Source organism: Rhamphochromis longiceps, linkage group LG7, assembly GCF_057381845.1.
Source record: "Rhamphochromis longiceps isolate RC_006_pf linkage group LG7, R_longiceps_female_GT1.1, whole genome shotgun sequence".
In the NCBI taxonomy this organism is placed as follows: Eukaryota; Metazoa; Chordata; class Actinopteri; order Cichliformes; family Cichlidae; genus Rhamphochromis; species Rhamphochromis longiceps.
Window position 1 is genome coordinate 60,286,327 of NC_140563.1, and position 18,392 is coordinate 60,304,718.

The window sequence follows — 18,392 nt, forward strand, 5'->3', positions numbered from 1 at the left end:
ACACAAATAATCGTACTGGCGATGATTGCTCGTATTGGGTGAATTAAAATCCACCAAGAATGCATTTAAGGTTTTGTTTCTTTCATTACACTTTCAGTTGACATGTGCTTTTCAAACGTTACATTTAAACTGTGTAATATAGTGGTCGTTCCATCCACTCACCTTTTATCTTTAATAGTTTTTTAGATGTTGGTGAAAAAAGTGTTCATGACAGTGTAGATTTCTGGTATTTTGTGTAAATTTAAACATGTAACAATTCAATTATTTCTAATAATAAAAAAGTGTGAAACTGACGTTGGACTTGTGTTTGGAAATGAACCACCCCATGTTGTGCAGCTTTGTGGATTTTATACTTACTGGATACATACTTATTTATTATATAATTATTATATATAATTTTGTGCACAACATCTGAAATCAGTCTGTCAATTCAGGCATTAGTGCTCAACCATCTCAGCTGTTGGTCAAATGCTTTTTCCATCAAACTCAGGTCATAAAACCCCAATATTTTACTTTATTAACTTCCTGTGATTCGTTGCTTTGTTGTGACTCTTGGGACATACTGAAGAATAACATTCGCACTTATTGTTTTACACGTTAACATGAAATACAGTCCTTACAAAGGAAAGCTTTCTTCTTGTTCTTAGTCAGTTCATCAAAGACCTCCCAAAACATCTGTATGGTGAGATGGTCTGCGCTTTATTCACCTTCATAATGTGTGTTCTAATCATAGTGAAAGAGACTGTTAGTGTTGGGTAGATAGCTTGTACTGGAAGGACTGTAAGGTGCTTGTTCAGGTTTGCAGCTACCACTCCCCGAGTATCGGCCAGAACACTGCTCAAGGCCCGGATGAATGTTCAGAAGGGAGACAATGAAGACACCGAGGATAGTGCAGACTCTTGTATTGACTTCACACAGTTGAAGGTAACAGGGATTGTCAGAGGAGCAGGTATTGCATACAGGTTTAGGTGTGTGTGTGTGTGTGTGTGTGTGTGTGTGTGTGTGTGTGTGTGTGTGTGTGTGTGTGTGTGTGTGTGTGTGTGTGTGTTGTGTGTGTGTGTGTGTGTGTGTGTGTGTGTGTGTGTGTGTGTGTGTGTGGTCTGTTGCTCATTAATGCACACTTCTCACGGAATAACCAATTCTCTGCCGGTAATCTGGAGCAGAAAAGCTCAGGTGCTTTGCCCACGTTTCTCCCTGGACATAGTCTCTCATACAAAGCGGTGGGGTGACCTCTACTGGCCACTCTAAAAACTACAGGTGAACTAACAACTGAACAGAATAAAACCATAACTACGGGGCCTTTTGTACAGCCGCCCCCAAATGTATGAAGTACATTTGCTCACAACAAAAGGCAATTTTACAAACAAAGTCACGGTGATTGTCCTTTGTCTTCGTCCGGGAGGGCAGGCAGCACCACCAGCCTCGCCACAGGTCGGGTGAAGGTCCGGTCCTTCACCTAGATGTCAGCAGACCTGATGTGCCCGTCGGGACTGGGGTGGACTTTGGAGATGCAGCCCACGAGCCAGGAAGCACGAGGCAGCTGAGGATCTACGATCATCACCACTGAACCTTCTGTGACATCTGCGGGGGATGACCGCCATTTCTGCCGAAGCTGCAGGCTTGGAAGGTACAGCCGGATGAATCGAGACCAGAAGTGGTCAGCCAGCACCTGGGAGTGCTTCCACCTCCGGCGACTCAGGAGCTCTTCTCTGGGGTAAGCCACTTGAGGAAGTGCTCCGTCAGGCCGCCCCATCAGAAAGCAGTTGGGGGTCACTGGATCAGGATCACTGATGTCAGACGGGACATAACCTAGTGGTTTGGAGTTCAAGATGCCCTCCACCTCCACAAGGACCGTGCGGAGGACCTCTTCTTGAAGGGGTTGGGATCCTACTGTAGTGTAGAGTGCCGTCTTGACAGACCTAATCTCCCGCTCCCACACTCCCCCGAAATGAGGAGCCGCTGGTGGATTGAAGTGGAAGACGATCTTATGGGGAGCCAGGAGCTTCTGCAGGTCAGAGGTCATGGCTGCAAAAGCTGCTTGGAGTTCCCTTTCTCCCCCACGGAAGTTGGTCCCTTGGTCTGAGTACAGCTCAGCTGGAGTTCCTCTCCTGGCAATGAAACGGCGAAGTGCCATTAGGAAGGCATCTGTATCGATGGAGGTTAGGACATCAAGGTGGACCGCTCTGATAGTTAGGCACTTAAAGATGATGCCCCACCTCTTCTCCACACGGCGCCCGATTTTGACCTCAAAGGGTCCAAAACAGTCCACGCCTGTCGAATAAAAGGCAGGTTTGTAAAGGCGGAGGCGCGCAACTGGCAGGTCCGCCATCTTGGGAACAGTTGGTCGGGCTCTCCATCTGCGGCACTCAAGACAGGTCCTTTGAAAACGCCTAACTGCTTCCCGGCCTCTCAGGATCCAATGAGTGCGCCGAATCTCCGCGAAGACCCTCTCTGGCCCTGGATGGCGCAGGCGACTGTCGACGTCCTGGATGAACAGGCGGGTGACTGGATGTGTCGGATCCAAAACTAAAGGATGGGAGCTGGTAAAGGCGAGATCTTCAGAGCGGCGAAGACGTCCACCTACACGGATGACCTCATTCTCGTGGTCGAACTCAGGGGATAGTGCGAGGAGACGACTGCTGCGACTGATGGATTTCCCCTGCTTAAGAAGTCGATACTCCTCAGGGAAGCTCTCCTGTTGAGCTTCTCTCAGGACGTTCATCTCTGCTCGAACATAGTCATAAGCCGATGAAGTTCCACCGCCTTTGGCCGCCCCATGCAACTGCGTAATAGCAGCTTCCAGCAGCTGTGTCCAGGTGTCATATTTGCTGAAGTTCGAGGTGGCGGGGTCGAAGGTGGTAGAAAATCCACAAAAGGTCTCTTTACGGAGCTCAGATGGGCCTGGAGGCTCAGCCAGGGTGCCACTTGGCTCTGGAGGCCACTGTTCTGGACCTAGGAGCAGGAAAGGAGGCCCTTGACTCCATCTATTGGGTCTGGTCAGCTCGAGAAGGGACTTCCCCCGGGTTATATCATCTGCGGGGTTCTGGGCTGAGTCCACATAGCGCCAGGTGTGCGAGTGAGTTAATTCCTGGATCTCAGCCACGCGGGTGCCGACGAAGACCTTGAAGTGGCATGACTGGGACCTCAACCAGGTGAGTACAGTTGTGGAGTCAGACCACAGCACTATTCTCTTTATGTCCAGAGTGAGCTCATTTCTCAGGAGACGGGAAAGATGAGCTCCGGAGAGGGCACCACACAGCTCAAGTCTAGGCATGGAGAGAATGCGTTTAGGGGCAACACGGGAGCGAGCCATCAGGAAGGCTAGATGTGAGCTGCCATCACCTGTCACTGTTCTCATGTAGGCCACTGCGCCATAAGCCTGCTCTGATGCATCACAGAATATGTGAATCTCTCTCTCACTAACTGCCTCCATGATGTGCTTTGGGAGATACGGGCGAGGAAGCAGGACTTGTGCAAGGAACAGCAATTCCTCTTCCCAGGTTTTCCACTGCTGGAGTAGTTCTGGTGGAAGCTGCGGGTCATCCCATCCCCTCTGTTGATCCCTCACCAGCATCTTGGCTCGGGTGGTGTACGGTAGGATAAAGCCAAGTGGGTCGTATTGGCTTGCGAGAACTTTATAAATATTCCGCATGGTGGGGGCGCCATAACTGATTTTGCGGTGTCTGTAACCCAAGGTGTCCATGGGGAAGTGCCAGCTAAGGCCCAGAGTTGGCTCAGAGGTGTCTGATTTGTCTTGAGTGAGCCAAAGTTCTGCACTTGTGGATCTGAGGTCTTCAGGTAGGTGGCCAATGGTGCTGGGTTCATTACTGGCCCACTGGCGAAGGACAAATCCAGCAGAAGACAGAAGGGCTCTTAGCCTGTCCACTAGGTCCCGGGCTTCTTCAGGGGTTGGCACGCTCTGGAGAAGGTTATCAACATAGAAGCACTGTCCCACAGAGTGACGTAGCGGATCATCTCCTTCCGTGTGGTCCCTGGCGTGGCGCTGCAGAGCGAAGGTTGCACAGCATGGGCTGCAGGTTGTACCGAAGGGGAGGACCTGCCATTCATAAACGGCCACCGGTTCCTCGGGGTGCAGATCCCGCCACACAAACCGCAGGAGGGAACGATCCTCGGGAAGAAGGCAAATCTGGTGGAACATACCTTTAATGTCACCACTAATGGCTACGGCATGCTCTCGAAAGCGAAGGAGGACACCAAGGAGCGATGCGCTCAGGGTAGGCCCAGGTAGAAGATGTTCGTTGAGGGCTTGGCCTTGGAACTGGAACGAACAGTTAAACACAAGGCGATCTTTGCCATTGTGGCTAACAAGGTGGTGAGGGATGTACCATGACTCATCTGCTTGAGCAACCTCAGAGGGGGACACCTTAACCACCGAACCGGCCTGGACCAACTTCTCTATCTCCGCCCGGTAGATCTTAGCTCGTTCTGGATCTTTCTGGAGCCTTCTCTCCACACTTCTCAAACTGGGAACGACAGCGTTAGGGCTAGCTTTAAGGTGTGGCATGTTCCCGCGGCGAAGGAGGGGGGTGGCATAGCGTTGGATGCCCTCGACATCTACACGAACTGTCTTCTGCTCTAGCAGGCTAACTGCATAGTTATCTTCTCTTGAACGGGTAACCACCTTGCCTTCTGGCACCGGGACAACATCTACCTGCCATAACTTCTCTACATGTTTGAGTAGCTCACTCACCTGGGGAGGAAGGGCAGTCGTGAAGAGGCACTGTTGTGGCAGCGAAGAGGAACCTATAAGGCTGGAGGGACCCTGTAGTGTCCACCCTAACCTGGTGCGCATAGCAGCAGGACCACCCGGTGGACCAAGACGGACAGCTTCAGTTGGAGTGATGAGCTGTGGGTGGTCACTGCCAATAAGAAGGAGAGGTTTGACCTTCTTGAAGGACTGGAGAGGCAGGCCTCGGAGGTGTCTGTACTTCCGCTGCAAGGACTCCACTGGGTAGCTGTGCTCGGCTAGGTCGATACGGGTGGTGGTGAAGGCGTTGCGGACTTTGTACTTCAGCTTAGGTTTGCCACCAGGGGAGATCTCAAATGAGACACATGATCCATGCAGAGTTTGCACATCTTGCTTGATAGTGCGCAATGGAAGTGTCTCTGGGATGCCTTGAAGGTCAAGCTTCTGGGCAGCGGTGGGTAGCAGCATAGTCCTCTCTGACCCATCATCCAAAACTGCGTGAGTGCTCAAAGTCTTGCCATTATGGTGAAGGATGACTGGGACAACCTTTAATAGGACTTGGCCGCTCTCTGTAGGACGATCGAGGTACAGGACGCCCGTAGGATTCTCACCTTCTCGTGGGGGAGCAGACACTGGGCCATGTGGCTTCAAGGACTTCGAATTCACGTTGTGAAGGACCTGCAGATGACGACCCTGACACAGGCTGCAGGGTTTCTTGAGGGTACACTGTGCTGCCTGATGGGAGCGTGCGCAACGCCAGCACCTCTTGTTAGTCTTTATCCAGTCTGTGAGTTGTTCGCGACTCAGCTTGATGACCTCCTGACACTGACTCAGGTGATGGGCACGGTTATCGCAAAAGGCGCAGTAGGGTGGCTGCCTAGCTTTGTTTGGAGTGGTACCTAGTGACCTGGGTGAGCTCTCTCCACTGTGAAGAACCGCAACAGAGCGTCTGCTTGGTCTGACATCAGGCTTCTCTCTGGTGATCGCTGGAGTGGGCAGGCCGTCATAGTCCTGACACCAGGATTCGTACTTTAACCAGGTAGCCAGGTCATCCAGAATGGTTATACATGCACCGACGGAAATCAGCTCTTTGCTCTGAAGGAAGCTTACTAAGGAGTCGAGCCACATGGGAGCCACACTGGAGTTCGACCTCCCCATCAGGGCCTAAAGTCTTCAGCATGCCCACGAGCGACTGGATGTGGAGAGAGAATCGCTCAAATGCGGCTGCATCCCCTCGGCGGATGTCAGGTGAGTCCATGACAGCAGCAATTCTTCTCAGGGCAAGCTGGTGGGGCTGCCCAAGCCTGTCGTTAAGAGCGTTCATAGTGTCACTGAAGGGCGTGGCAGAATGGAGGTAAGCGTCCGCTATCAACTTTGCTTCCTCCAGGTGTAGGTGATCTAACAAGACTTGGTACCTGAAGAGCTCTGAACTCTCCGGGGGCAATAAGTTCTCTAGCGCCATCTTTAGACGAGCAAATTCCCCAGGATCACGGCGTGAGAGCTTGGGAATGCTTGGACAAGGCCCCCTGTAGGTCAAGAAAGGAGTAGATGAGGACGGGGGTGGAGTTGGCAGTGGTTGCAATGGAGGGGGGTGTGCTCTCAGAGGCGGCGCTGGAGGGTAGGTGATCCTTGGCTGAGGAGAAGTGAACCCTGGCCTAGATTCATGTGGGGGGATGATCTGACTCTCCTGTGCAGCCATAGACTCCCTCTTCAGATCCTGGAGCTCTTTCAGCATCGTATCGATGCGGTCTGCAACTGGACCCTGGCTGGAGACAGACTCCTCCTTGAACACAACAGGAGGAGGTGGTGGAGGCCAGTCCTCTTCCTCTTCAGCAGGGGGTGGCTGGAGATGAACAGCAGGGGCTCTGGGCGGTGGACTGAGCTGCAGACTCTCTGCACGGTCCAGCAACTGCAGCAAACTAGCATGAAGGGCCTGGAAATTAGCCAGCCCGGCTCTCATCTCGTCATGCGACTGCTGGAACAGGAACCTTTCACGCTGTATATCTTCTAACTCTGCTCTCAATGGTGTGACATGGCCGTGTGAGCCGTCATCAGAGGGATCAGACGGAGGATGGTGGGAAGAACGGTTGTCGCCTCCTGTCCCACTTTCCTCCTGGTAACCTGCACCAAGCCCAGGGAAGTCAGTCTCATAAGCTTCATAGCGGAGGGGACGACGTACATTACGCCGTGGGCGCGCACCAAGAGCTGAGAAGTTCTGAATATCATCCATCTTGTTAGGGTAGAAGCAGCTTATATCCGGCTCGAAGGACCATTAATGTTGGGTAGATAGCTTGTACTGGAAGGACTGTAAGGTGCTTGTTCAGGTTTGCAGCTACCACTCCCCGGAGTGTCGGCCAGAACACTGCTCAAGGCCCGGATGAATGTTCAGAAGGGAGACAATGAAGACACCGAGGATAGTGCAGACTCTTGTATTGACTTCACACAGTTGAAGGTAACAGGGATTGTCAGAGGAGCAGGTATTTCATACAGGTTTAGGTGCGTGGGCATGGGTGTGTGTGTGTGTGTGTGTGTGGTCTGTTGCTCATTAATGCACACTTCTCACGGAATAACCAATTCTCTGCCGGTAATCTGGAGCAGAAAAGCTCGGGTGCTTTGCCCACGTTTCTCCCTGGACATAGTCTCTCATACAAAGCGGTGGGGTGACCTCTACTGGCCACTCTAAAAACTACAGGTGAACTAACAACTGAACAGAATAAAACCATAACTACGGGGCCTTTTGTACAGTTAGATATACCAAAGATAACTCATTCACAATAATGGGATGTGATAAAAGAATTGCAGACAAATTACATCTTTGTATCACTAACAGCTGTTTATCTGTTTCAGCTTTTCCCAGTCACTGAAGTCTTTGCCCACCATCACTTCTTGCAGCTCCTTTGGCCTGAAGAGTTTCACCAAATCCTGCTCACACACCAGGAAGAAGCCTCTCTTGAACTCCTGAAACACATTCTCCACTGATGTGTTGAAGGCATGATTCACGTAGGCATCCACAAACTCCTTCAGAATCAGAATCAGAATCAGAAACTTTATTGTCATTGTCATGAGAACAACGAAATTAAGAATGGTCCCCGATCATTGCATCATCCCTAGCAATATCAAAATATAAATAATGTTTGGAAGATAAAAGTAGTGATTTACATCCACACTTTGGTCAAATCATGAACTGTTCTGTTCCATTTTGTTTAAAGAGTGGTCGCTTTATATCTCTGCCACTGATATTTTACTGTGGTTACTTGGCCCATGGTAATTCATTGTGTAGAAACCTGAAAATTAGTGGTGTGCTTCAAGGATATGCATTTGACCTCTTTCTGTTAGATGCTTCACATTGGCCACAAAAGAGTTTATGTAATAAAGCTTTGTTTCTTTGTAGATGATATGCAGTTATATATTTCTGTAAGCTGACTTTACAGATCAGCTGCCTTTGTAGGCTGATGTAGAGTTATTAGATTAGATCATAATAAGTTATGACTTGTTATTATCTATAGCATGAAATCTTTTTTTTCATCACTTGTGACTCTATTGTACTACTGTACTCTTGCTTCTTCAAATCGTGTTAAGGAAACCTCAGACTGCAGTAATTAGGGATTTACTGACACCAGGTAAGCAATGTTTAGTGTAAAATACACATTTTTATTGTTCCAACAAATAACCAATGTTACATATGTTAAAGATTTGTTATTGGAAATAATTCAACCCCACCAGAATTAAACAAAACACAAAGAATAAAGTGATAAATAATACAGAAGTGCTCTATTGGATTGTATTACATAGTCAGATGTTTATAGCAATATAGTAGTTATAAAGCAATACATTCTCCTGTTCATGTTTGTCTGAGCATAAAAATTAGATTTGATTCATAAGAATTATAATGCAGCAGTAACTTAAATTATTGGATAAATTATGACATATTAAGAAAAGTCAGATAATTCTAAAGTGCCTCATGATGCTGATGCTGTTACACAGCTGTCTTATGTGGGGATGTTGAATTTTTTGCATTTGCTATAGTGTAATATTATTGTAATACAGTGTAAATTATCCTGAGGTACCACAGGAAATAAAAAGATGAGTTCCAAGAGTAAAAATAAATCTCATCCCTCCTCCTCGGCTCAGACACAGTGCACGCTCCTTTAGAGCTGCATACGATCCACCATCACAGTGTGAATTCTGTATCTGCTAGCAGGGCCTCTGTCAGTCTGTCTCACATGATCTCCTTAGTTGAGTAAAAAGGCAGATACAGATTAGAGTGACATGTCTCTGACTCAGGGAAGTGCTGATCACAGGTGCCGCTCTGAATAGCAAAAACCTTCATCTTGACCTGGTCAATGACAAAAATAGGAGCTCTCCTGTAACCAGTCAGGAACCCTGAAGAACAACAATGGAAAGAAAATATAATTTTACTTATCTTATTTTTTTTTGAAAACTTTTACATACATCTTATCATCATCACATCACAGGAAAAAGTATTTTTGCATATTTGTCACATTTATGTGTAAAAAGTAAATACAAAACACAATTGTTAATTTATAATTTCATTCATTAAGGGAAAAAAATATTCAAGCCTAGCTGGCCCTATGTGAAAAAGCAATTGACCTCTAAATGTATTAACTGGTGGAAGCATCCTGGCAGCAAGAACTGCAGTCAAGTGTTTGTAATAACTGGTAATGAATCTTTACATAGCTTTGGGAGGAATTTTGGCCCACTTTCCTTGGCATACGTTTTTGTACTTTGAACAAGCATAATAAAAACAGAATTAGGGCTTTTTTTTAAAGGCTTAACGAGGCTATGAAGAATCTTTCATTTCCATCCATCCATCTTCATCCGCTTTATCCGAGGCCGGGTCGCGGGGGCAGCAGTCTAAGCAAAGAGGCCCAGACCTCCCTCTCCCCAGCCACCTCCTCCAGCTTATCCGGGGGAACTCCAAGGCGTTCCCAGGCCAGCCGAGAGATATAATCTCTCCAGCGTGTCCTGGGTCTGCCCCGGGGCTCTAGAATTCGCAATTTACAGTTTACAGGTGAAGATTTTTCCGCAATTTTTGTGAATCGCCTGTTTTTAACTTAAATGGGGCATGCCTGGAACACCTCACCCAGGAGGGCCCATCCTTGTCAGATGCCCGAACCACCTCAACTGGCTCCTTTCGATGTGGAGCAGCAGCTGCTCTACTCTGAGCTCCTCCTGGATGGCCGAACTTCTCACCCTATCTCTAAGGGAGAGGCCAGCCACCCTTCAGAGGAAGCTCATTTCTGCCGCTTGTATCCGCGATCTCGTTCTTTTGGTCACTACCCACAGCTCGTGGCCATAGGTGAGGGTAGGGACGTAGATCGACCGGTAAATTGAGAGCTTTGCTTTTACACTCAGCTCCCTCTTCACCACGACGGACCGGTGCAGCGTCTGCATTACTGCAGCTGCAGCCCCAATCCGTCTGTCGATCTCCGGCTCCCTTCTCCCATCACTCACAAACAAGACCCTGAGATACTTGAACTCCTCCACTTGGGGCAGGAACTCATCCCCGACCCGGAGTGGGCACTCCACCCTTTTCCGGCTGAGAACCATGGCCTCAGATTTGGAGGTGCTGATCCTCATTCCCGCTGCTTCACACTCGGCTGCGAACCGTTCCAGTGTGAGCTGGAGGCCCTCACCCGATGAAGCCAACAGAACCACATCATCCGCAAAAATCAGAGATGAGATTCTGAGGCCACCAAAGCGAAAGCCTTCCGCCACTTGGCTGCGCCTAGAAATCCTGTCCATAAAAATTATGAACAGAACCGGAGACAAAGGGCAGCCCTGGCGGAGCCCATCACCCACCGGGAACAAGTCCGACTTATTGCCGGCAATGCGAACCAAGCTCTTGCAACGGTTGTATAGGGATCGAATGGCCCGTAGCAATGGGCCAGACACCCCATATTCCCGCAACACCTCCCTCAGGACACCCCGAGGGACACGGTCGAATGCCTTCTCCAAGTCCACAAAACACATGTAGACTGGTTGGGCAAACTCCCATGCACCCCACCCTCAAGTATCCTGGAGAGGATAAAGAGCTGGTCCAGTGTTCCGCGACCAGGACGAAAACCGCATTGTTCCTCCTGTATCCGAGGTTCGACTAACGGACGAACTCTCCTTTCCAGCACCCTGGCATAGACTTTCCCAGGGAGGCTGAGGAGTGTGATCCCCCTGTAGTTGGAACACACCCTCCGGTCCCCCTTCTTAAAGATGGGGACCACCACCCCGGTCTGCCAGTCCACAGGTACTGCCCCTGATCTCCACGCAACATTGCAGAGGCGTGTCAACCAGGACAGCCCTACAACGTCCAGAGCCTTCAGGAACTCAGGGCGGACCTCATCAACACCAGGGGCTCTGCCACCAAGGAGTTGTTTAACTGCCTCAGTGACCTCGCCCCCGGAGATTGGCGGGTCATTCCCCTCATCCCCAGACTCTGCTTCCTCCTCGGAAGACGCGTCAGTGGGATTAAGGAGGTCCTCGAAGTCCTCGAGGTCCTTCCACCGCCTGACAATTTTCTCAGTCGACGTCAGCAGCGCTCCGCCAGCACTATACACAGTGCAGGTAGAGCACCGCTTTCCCCTCCTGAGACGCCTGACGGTTTGCCAGAATTTCTTCGAGGCAGTCCGAAAGTCTTTTTCCATGGCCTCTCCGAACTCCTCCCACACCCGAGTTTTTGCTTCAGCCACTGCCCGAGCCGCATTCCGCTTGGCCTGTCGATACCTGTCGGCTGCCTCCGGAGTCCCACAGGCTAACCAAGCCCGATAGGACTCCTTCTTCAGCTTGGTGGCTCCCTTCACCTCTGGTGTCCACCATTTGGTTCGGGGATTACCATTCACATAGGCCTCCACAAACTCCTTCCTGTTTAGGAGGGAAATTTTTAAATCAGCAAATATTTCACCGAGACAAAGGTGCTGCAGATGAACCTCACAAGCACGTCATGTTTTATATGCTTACTTATTTTGACTTGTCAGTGGCTTTCCAGGAGTTTGAGGATCCAGGTCAACATCTATTCCATCCCAGTTTATCTGTAAATTAGTTATAAATCAGATGAGTTTAGCTGCAAAACCTGAGAATGAGACAGATTACTGATCATCTTCTATAGTAAAACACATACCCAAAAGTCCATGTAGAGATTATCCAGAACATCATCTTCATAGTTTAAGATGGTCTGCAGAGTCCTTTAAAGAAATTAAAACAAAAAGTTGTATTAAAAGAAGTTCAACTATGTACATTTTACAGCAGTCACAAGTTACTGTAACTTTTGACACACGACAACTTAAAATACATCCATCCATACATTTTCTTCTGCTTGTCCGGGGCCAGGCTGTGGGACCAGCAGCAGCATGTGTTACTGAAATGAAATGGATACTTACCGTCCTACAGTCGGGCTGAACTCCATCATATCCTCCAGTGTCGGCTCTAAACTGAGTAGCTTCTTGAACAGAACCAGTGGGAATGGTAAGTGTATGATACACTGGTTGTACAAGGCCAAGCCACACAGTAGTCCAAACAGGAAGAAGTTTCTCTTGCTCTCCTCTGTTGCCTGCATTAATAAAAGTTCACTTTGGTTCTATTATTGCTTATCGTTAAAATTTCAATCCTTTAACCAATTTTATACAGTTGGTGGGCTCAGTTTTAAAGTCTTACATTGGAGGGAAACCATGCCAGGGTTTTGGAGTCATTGAGCATGAACATCCCAGATTCTTCTGACACCATTTTAAGAAACAGGTGGTGAAAAAGGTCTCGTTTGTAGACATCTTTGGTGTTTGGGTCCTCATCAAAATGGACCTGAGAAATAGAAATATTAGAGATGCTTCTGGAAAGAACAGTTGCAGAAGAATGGCTATGCATTAATCATCAGGGGAAAATCAATCAAATATTCACCACAAGGTGGCTTCTTGAAGTCGCTGTGAGGAGCAGCTGCCAGCTCTCTGAAGGTGCTTTCGAAAAGTGATGCGCGCTGCAGCTGCAGTTTAAAAAATTTGGGTTTTGACTGGGGAATCCATCCGTAAGGAAAAACAAAAAGCATCTGTGGAGGCGCCTGCTGTTCATTCTGCACGACAAAACAAAGTATCATGATTTTAAAATAAATTCTCTATTTAAATTCCAATTGTGATGTATATAAGGCAGCTGGTGAACCAAGTGAGCTAGACTGGCTCTTGCTTCTGTTCTGAGGTTCTGAAACTGACGCCTGCCTGAACTGTGAGTGAAAAGAGTGCTGAGAGAACTAAAACAAATAAAACAACAAAATGTTGGAATCTTCTGCAGCACTGAGGGCAGCTGCTGATTTATGATTGTATTCTGTTAGTTTATTTTCTGTTGTGACTCCTTTGTTTTTTATAGATGGTTGTTTTGTCTGTTATATAAAACTGCTGAATAGTGTAGCTTTAAAGTGCGATCACTAAAACACACTAATGCAGACTGGAAAATTACAAATTCTGCTATTGTTTTCCTGTAACAGGGTGGTTAAGTTACCTGAGTGAATGCAGAATTCATGTCAAAAACCAGCTTCTTTGATTTCAGATCCATCACAAATGGGTACTTGCAAAGAATCACAGGCAGATCATCTGCATTCTGGAAAAACAAAGAAACAACCCACATAAACAGTTAGTGAGCTTAACAGTGTGTTAACATGAATGAGTCATTTTCTGGGTTGACTGCCATCTTAGCAGGTTCAAAGTACTTGTTGTCAGCTGACCTCACCTTGAGTTTTGACTTTGTTCGCCAACGTTTGAGATCCTCCTTTAGAAACATCTGGCTAAGCTCGAGGCAAAAAGTTGTTTCTGGGATTTTCTTGTTTATCTCATTGGTCTTAAAACAAGAAGTGGTAGTATTTGTTATACTGGCTGTGTGAAAATCCAACTTTTTTTTGTTGAAAAGCTGAGCAGTAATACATTTAATTAATTTTTGATCATTTCTGATACTGACATAGTACATATGCTGGAGGATTAGCAGTACGTTTCTGGCTTGAGCGTTGCAAGAAGCAGACTTAAAGATTGGGATCCACGAGAGGGCCGTCTTTCACACCTGAACATATCTGATCGTGTCGGAGGGTGACAGTGAGGACCACCATTCCCCTGAGGATGACAAAGTTACAGTCAGCTCTTCACTGGCTGATATCATGGTTTAAGAAGTCTAGAGTGTTTGTTAGAATAAAATGCTATCATTTAATACATTGATGCATTTAAACAGTATATACTAATCCAATAAATACACTTTTAATAGACGTGCTGAAGGTTTTAAAGTTCTTAAAGTCTGCCTAAATGGTAGCAGCGACTGCATCAGCAAGCTTTTTGCTCTGTTGCCATCTGCATTTCTCTATGCATGCATGCAGACGTTCATTGAGAAGCAGGAAGATCCTCAATCCTTCCACTCCCACAGGGTTCATATCAACAGATGGAAGCAGCTGCAGAACAGCAGTCTCAGCCTGTTGATGCAACTTATTATTAATTAAAGGTTTAATTAAAGTCCACTTCTTACTTTTTTAGTTAATTACTCATCAGTTTACAAACGTGTGTTAGTCACATTCCAGTTCAATACCTCTGCAAAAACAACATCTCGAATCACCAGCTTCTCAAAACTTCACCGTGCAAGTGACAAGTCCAAACCGGAGTACTTTGGTGAAGTTTGGAAATGTTTATCTTTGCTGACATGAAGAAAATGACAAATGTGTATATTCAAATGTTAAATTCAACAGATATAAAGAAGTCGTGATCATGCTCATAAATGGTGTTCTTACCTCCTGTCAAGAAAGCTTTGATTCATACAGGATGGAGATGTGAGCATCCTGTGAATTTCCCTGTGAAGAGTTCATGAGGTTAGTCAGTAACACTAAGACTACAGTGTACATGCTGTGCAGCAAACCAGTTACATACAACAACAATAACAGCTGCTTTTGTGTTAGACTTACTCTTTTAGATTTTTCCACAGCTTTGGATTGTATGCAGAGACCCATTTGTCAATCATGTTATCAATAGAGTGTTCTGTCACCTTGTTCTTTGTGCCACTGCCTGACTCATGATCAGCGCCCTGTGAAAGAAGCAAAGGTTCATGTTTGGTTTAGACACATGACCTCACAAGTAGATATAACTGGTAAAGCCATGTTTACATCCTCCCACAGGTATCCTTACTGCAATGTATGCATTTGTGCTGGTACCTCATTAGGCGTGCATGTTGCAAATGAAGTGCTTCCTCCTGCATAGATGTTAGAAATGTCTAGAATAAAAACAGATGAGAAATTATCTACCTAAGAGTGAACTGTACTGTATGGGATGGTTTTTCAGTTCCAGAAAGAAATATAAGATATAGCGACTTGCTCTTACAGTGGGCTTAATTTGTGACATTTAGGCAATAAACCTTTTTGTTGTTAACTGTGGTTAACTCGGTTATTTGGATCAAATTCAGGTCCAGTTTTATTTGCTTAAATTATTTTTTTTTATCAGCACTTTAAAAACATACAGCAGAAAACCTAAAACCTGCCGTGAGTTCATGACATTTATTTTTAGATTATTTTAAGTTTTCCAGTATTTGATGCGTGGCCAAACATTTTGTCTATGATTATATTCAAGCCCTTATAGTCAGAATTACTAATTATTTTAAACTAAAGCTTTACCCAATTATCTATTGGGCTATTGGCTCATCTGTGTTACACCTGCAGCAAGTGCAAAGCCCAACAGTGCAGCTCCTCACTGGTGTCAGAAGACGCAGTACCTCTGAGTAGCACTTTTTATTGCTGCATAGTGAATATATGTGTGTGTCTTTGTCAGGTTTATAACCTCTATCTATACAGTTGGATGTGACACACCTTAATTATTACTCTAATAATAAAATTATTTAATTGTTACTGTTATTTTTGTGAAATTGTAAATTGAATCGACTCTTCTGTTCAGATAAATGTATTTACCATGTGGCAGTTGCACAGGTAGTGGCACTGATGCCTGAGTCTCGTCTCCACATCCCAGCTGCCCTTGTTCATTACACCCAAACGAGTACACCTTCTTGGATTCTGTCAGTACCAGTGTGTGACAGCTGATTGAGAAAAGAGTGCATGAAAAGGAAAGTCCACAATGTAAAACATTTTAAACATCTGTGTTGTTGGTGGACCTCAGTATGATCACTCTGAAGATATAAGACAGAAGTTGAAGTTTCCTGTTCGCTCAGCAGTAAACGCTTTTCTTTTTCAATTACAGTATTTATGATATAATTATAATTAAATGTTACCTCCCACATGCAACCTTTGTGACCTTTGCCCCCCAGAGCTCTGCAACAAGCCGAGGACACTGTTCATTTTGTAACGAGTTGTGGCCAAGCTGTCCATATTGACCAGAGCCAAATGTAAACACTGCACCGTCCTGAGAACCAGACAACAGTCCATATTAAATTTTTGCCATGTACATATAGTTATCTCAGGAGTTTGTGGAAAAGCAATCAGAAGCCAAAGAATAAGAAACAAAAAGGCACTTTCATAATTAATGCAAAATGAACAATGATAGTATGAAATTACTGGAATTTCTTCTTATTAAAAAACAGACAAATAAAAGAAACCTCAGTATAAATAACTGGAGTCAACTAGTGCGTTCATGTTCACAGTGTACACACGGGTGCTCACACACACAAACTACTCCCTTTTTGGCTCCTACCTCAAAGCACACTGTGCACTGTCGATCTTATGTGCTGCACAATAATGTTTAATATTTGGTATTTACAGTTATATTCCCATATATCATCGTGATGTTGTTTGTTCTATTGCTCTCGTTTTCTTCTGCTTGTTTTCTTTTTTCATTCTCAACAGGTGAAATTAAAAAAGAAAAAAAACAAAACAAAACAAAAAACAATAACATGTAATATTTAGTATCTACTGTTAGCTAGTTTATTGTGATTGTGTTGTTTTTATTATGTTGCTCTTTGTTGTTTGTTTTCTCTACTGGTTTTTTATCTCCATACAGGTGATCCAGGTGTTTTGTTTGTTTTTCTTTTTTTTCTTCCCCCCTTTCTCACCATCTCTTCTCCCCTCTATTTTTCTTTCTCTCCCTCTCCCCCAGTCATGTCTGTCCCGTCTTTAAAAAACGAAAATAAAATAAATACATAATTATAATAAAGGGCAATCAAATGGACCAATATGGCAAGGCCATGATGATCCACTTGGTAAACTAAATCCACTTGGCATCTTTCTTGGCCTTCAGACAACAATTCTGATGGCTGAAGATCCAAACAGGACAGGCAAAAAAAAAAAGAAAAGTAATTTATATGTCTACAAAACAGGTTCAGTTTGTAACTGAGAGAGTTACAAACAGCTCAGTAGTGCTGAATTATATTTCCAATAAAACACAATTTCATATGTTGTAGTAACAACACACTGCCACAAGATGGCAGCCTAGGCCTACTTTACCATGCTGTTCCAGTAAAAAAAGGAAAAGTGACAGAGCCCTGAAAGAGTGACAGTGACACTTTTTATGAACTCATCTGTAATGTGTCACCTTTTCTGTAGAATGAAAAAGTGCTTCCCTTCTTTTAAAGTAAATACAGGCTTACAAAGATCCTCTAAACATGTTTCTGAAATAATCCTAAACACAATCATTAAATCAAAAATGCAAGAAACAATTTATTTAATCATTCTTTTTAACTTAATTCCTTAACTTAGTAAAAAAAAAAAATAGACAAAAACTTTTCTGCTGTCTCACCTCTGTCAGTTTTCATGCTTTTGCAAGAACAGGTGGAGGTGCAGGTGGAACTTTGACTTCACTGCGGTTTGTATGTGCAGGCAGGAGTGTGACATCTCAGAACAGCAGAGGATTGTCGAGCACAGTGACTCCTGCTGCGACGCCCCTGTCTGACTGTCCTGAGCTCTTGGTCCTCAGCAGACGGCCCACACACTCATTCATCACCATGTCTTTACCCTGCCTGTAAGAAAACCAAGAAAAGGCTAACATTAGAAACAGCCACCAACCAATCCCTTTTACTCCACCACCCAAAAACCAGTGAGAAACACTAGCTAGTATTAACTTGGAATCAAAGTCCACTAATCCCCAGACTCCCACCATAACATACAGTCCAACACAAACTCCACAAACTGTCTTGCTTCAGCTGACTTTCCTTCACCTTCTCTCCAGACAATCTGTTGTGCTCTTTTCAGCACAAAGCCACACTCCTGCTCACTGATCCTCACCTCTTTTTAACCTAGTCTCACAACTTTGTCCCATAGCTCGCACATCCTTTCCACCTCCATCTTTCTTCCCAGCCAACTGATACATATCTTTTGTCCTTCCTTAAAAGCCAGCCTAAGAAATTCGATTTTATAAACGCCCGATAAATGAAACTGTCATTTTCAAAAATCGCATCATCCAAATTCATGCAGCGTGGCTAAATTAAGAATGAATAACAAACCCGAGCTTCCTTGCTAACATGATTAACAGCTAAATACTATCACAGTGGAGGTGTAAAATTACTGCTAAAATAGCTCATATGAACTCTGATACTGGACTATGTATTTATCAAAACAAATGATCTGATATTACAAACTAATGATTGCTTTTTACAGTATTAGCCCAGAGTGATGTAAGGCAGGGTGGTTAGTCAGCCATAACCTGCTGACAACTTGTATCTGGTAGCTTTTTCACATCCTGATCAATGTTGTTGTCAAGTGTGTCTCATATACACTATTATCTCA

At 45.4% G+C, this 18,392-nt stretch overlaps 1 pseudogene; it reads right to left on the reverse strand.

Annotated features, from left to right (window-relative positions):
* Positions 1–597: 597 nt before the first annotated feature.
* On the reverse strand, positions 598–17,976 carry LOC146666538 (E3 ISG15--protein ligase HERC5-like; annotated as a pseudogene).
* Between the last annotated feature and the right edge of the window lie 416 nt (positions 17,977–18,392).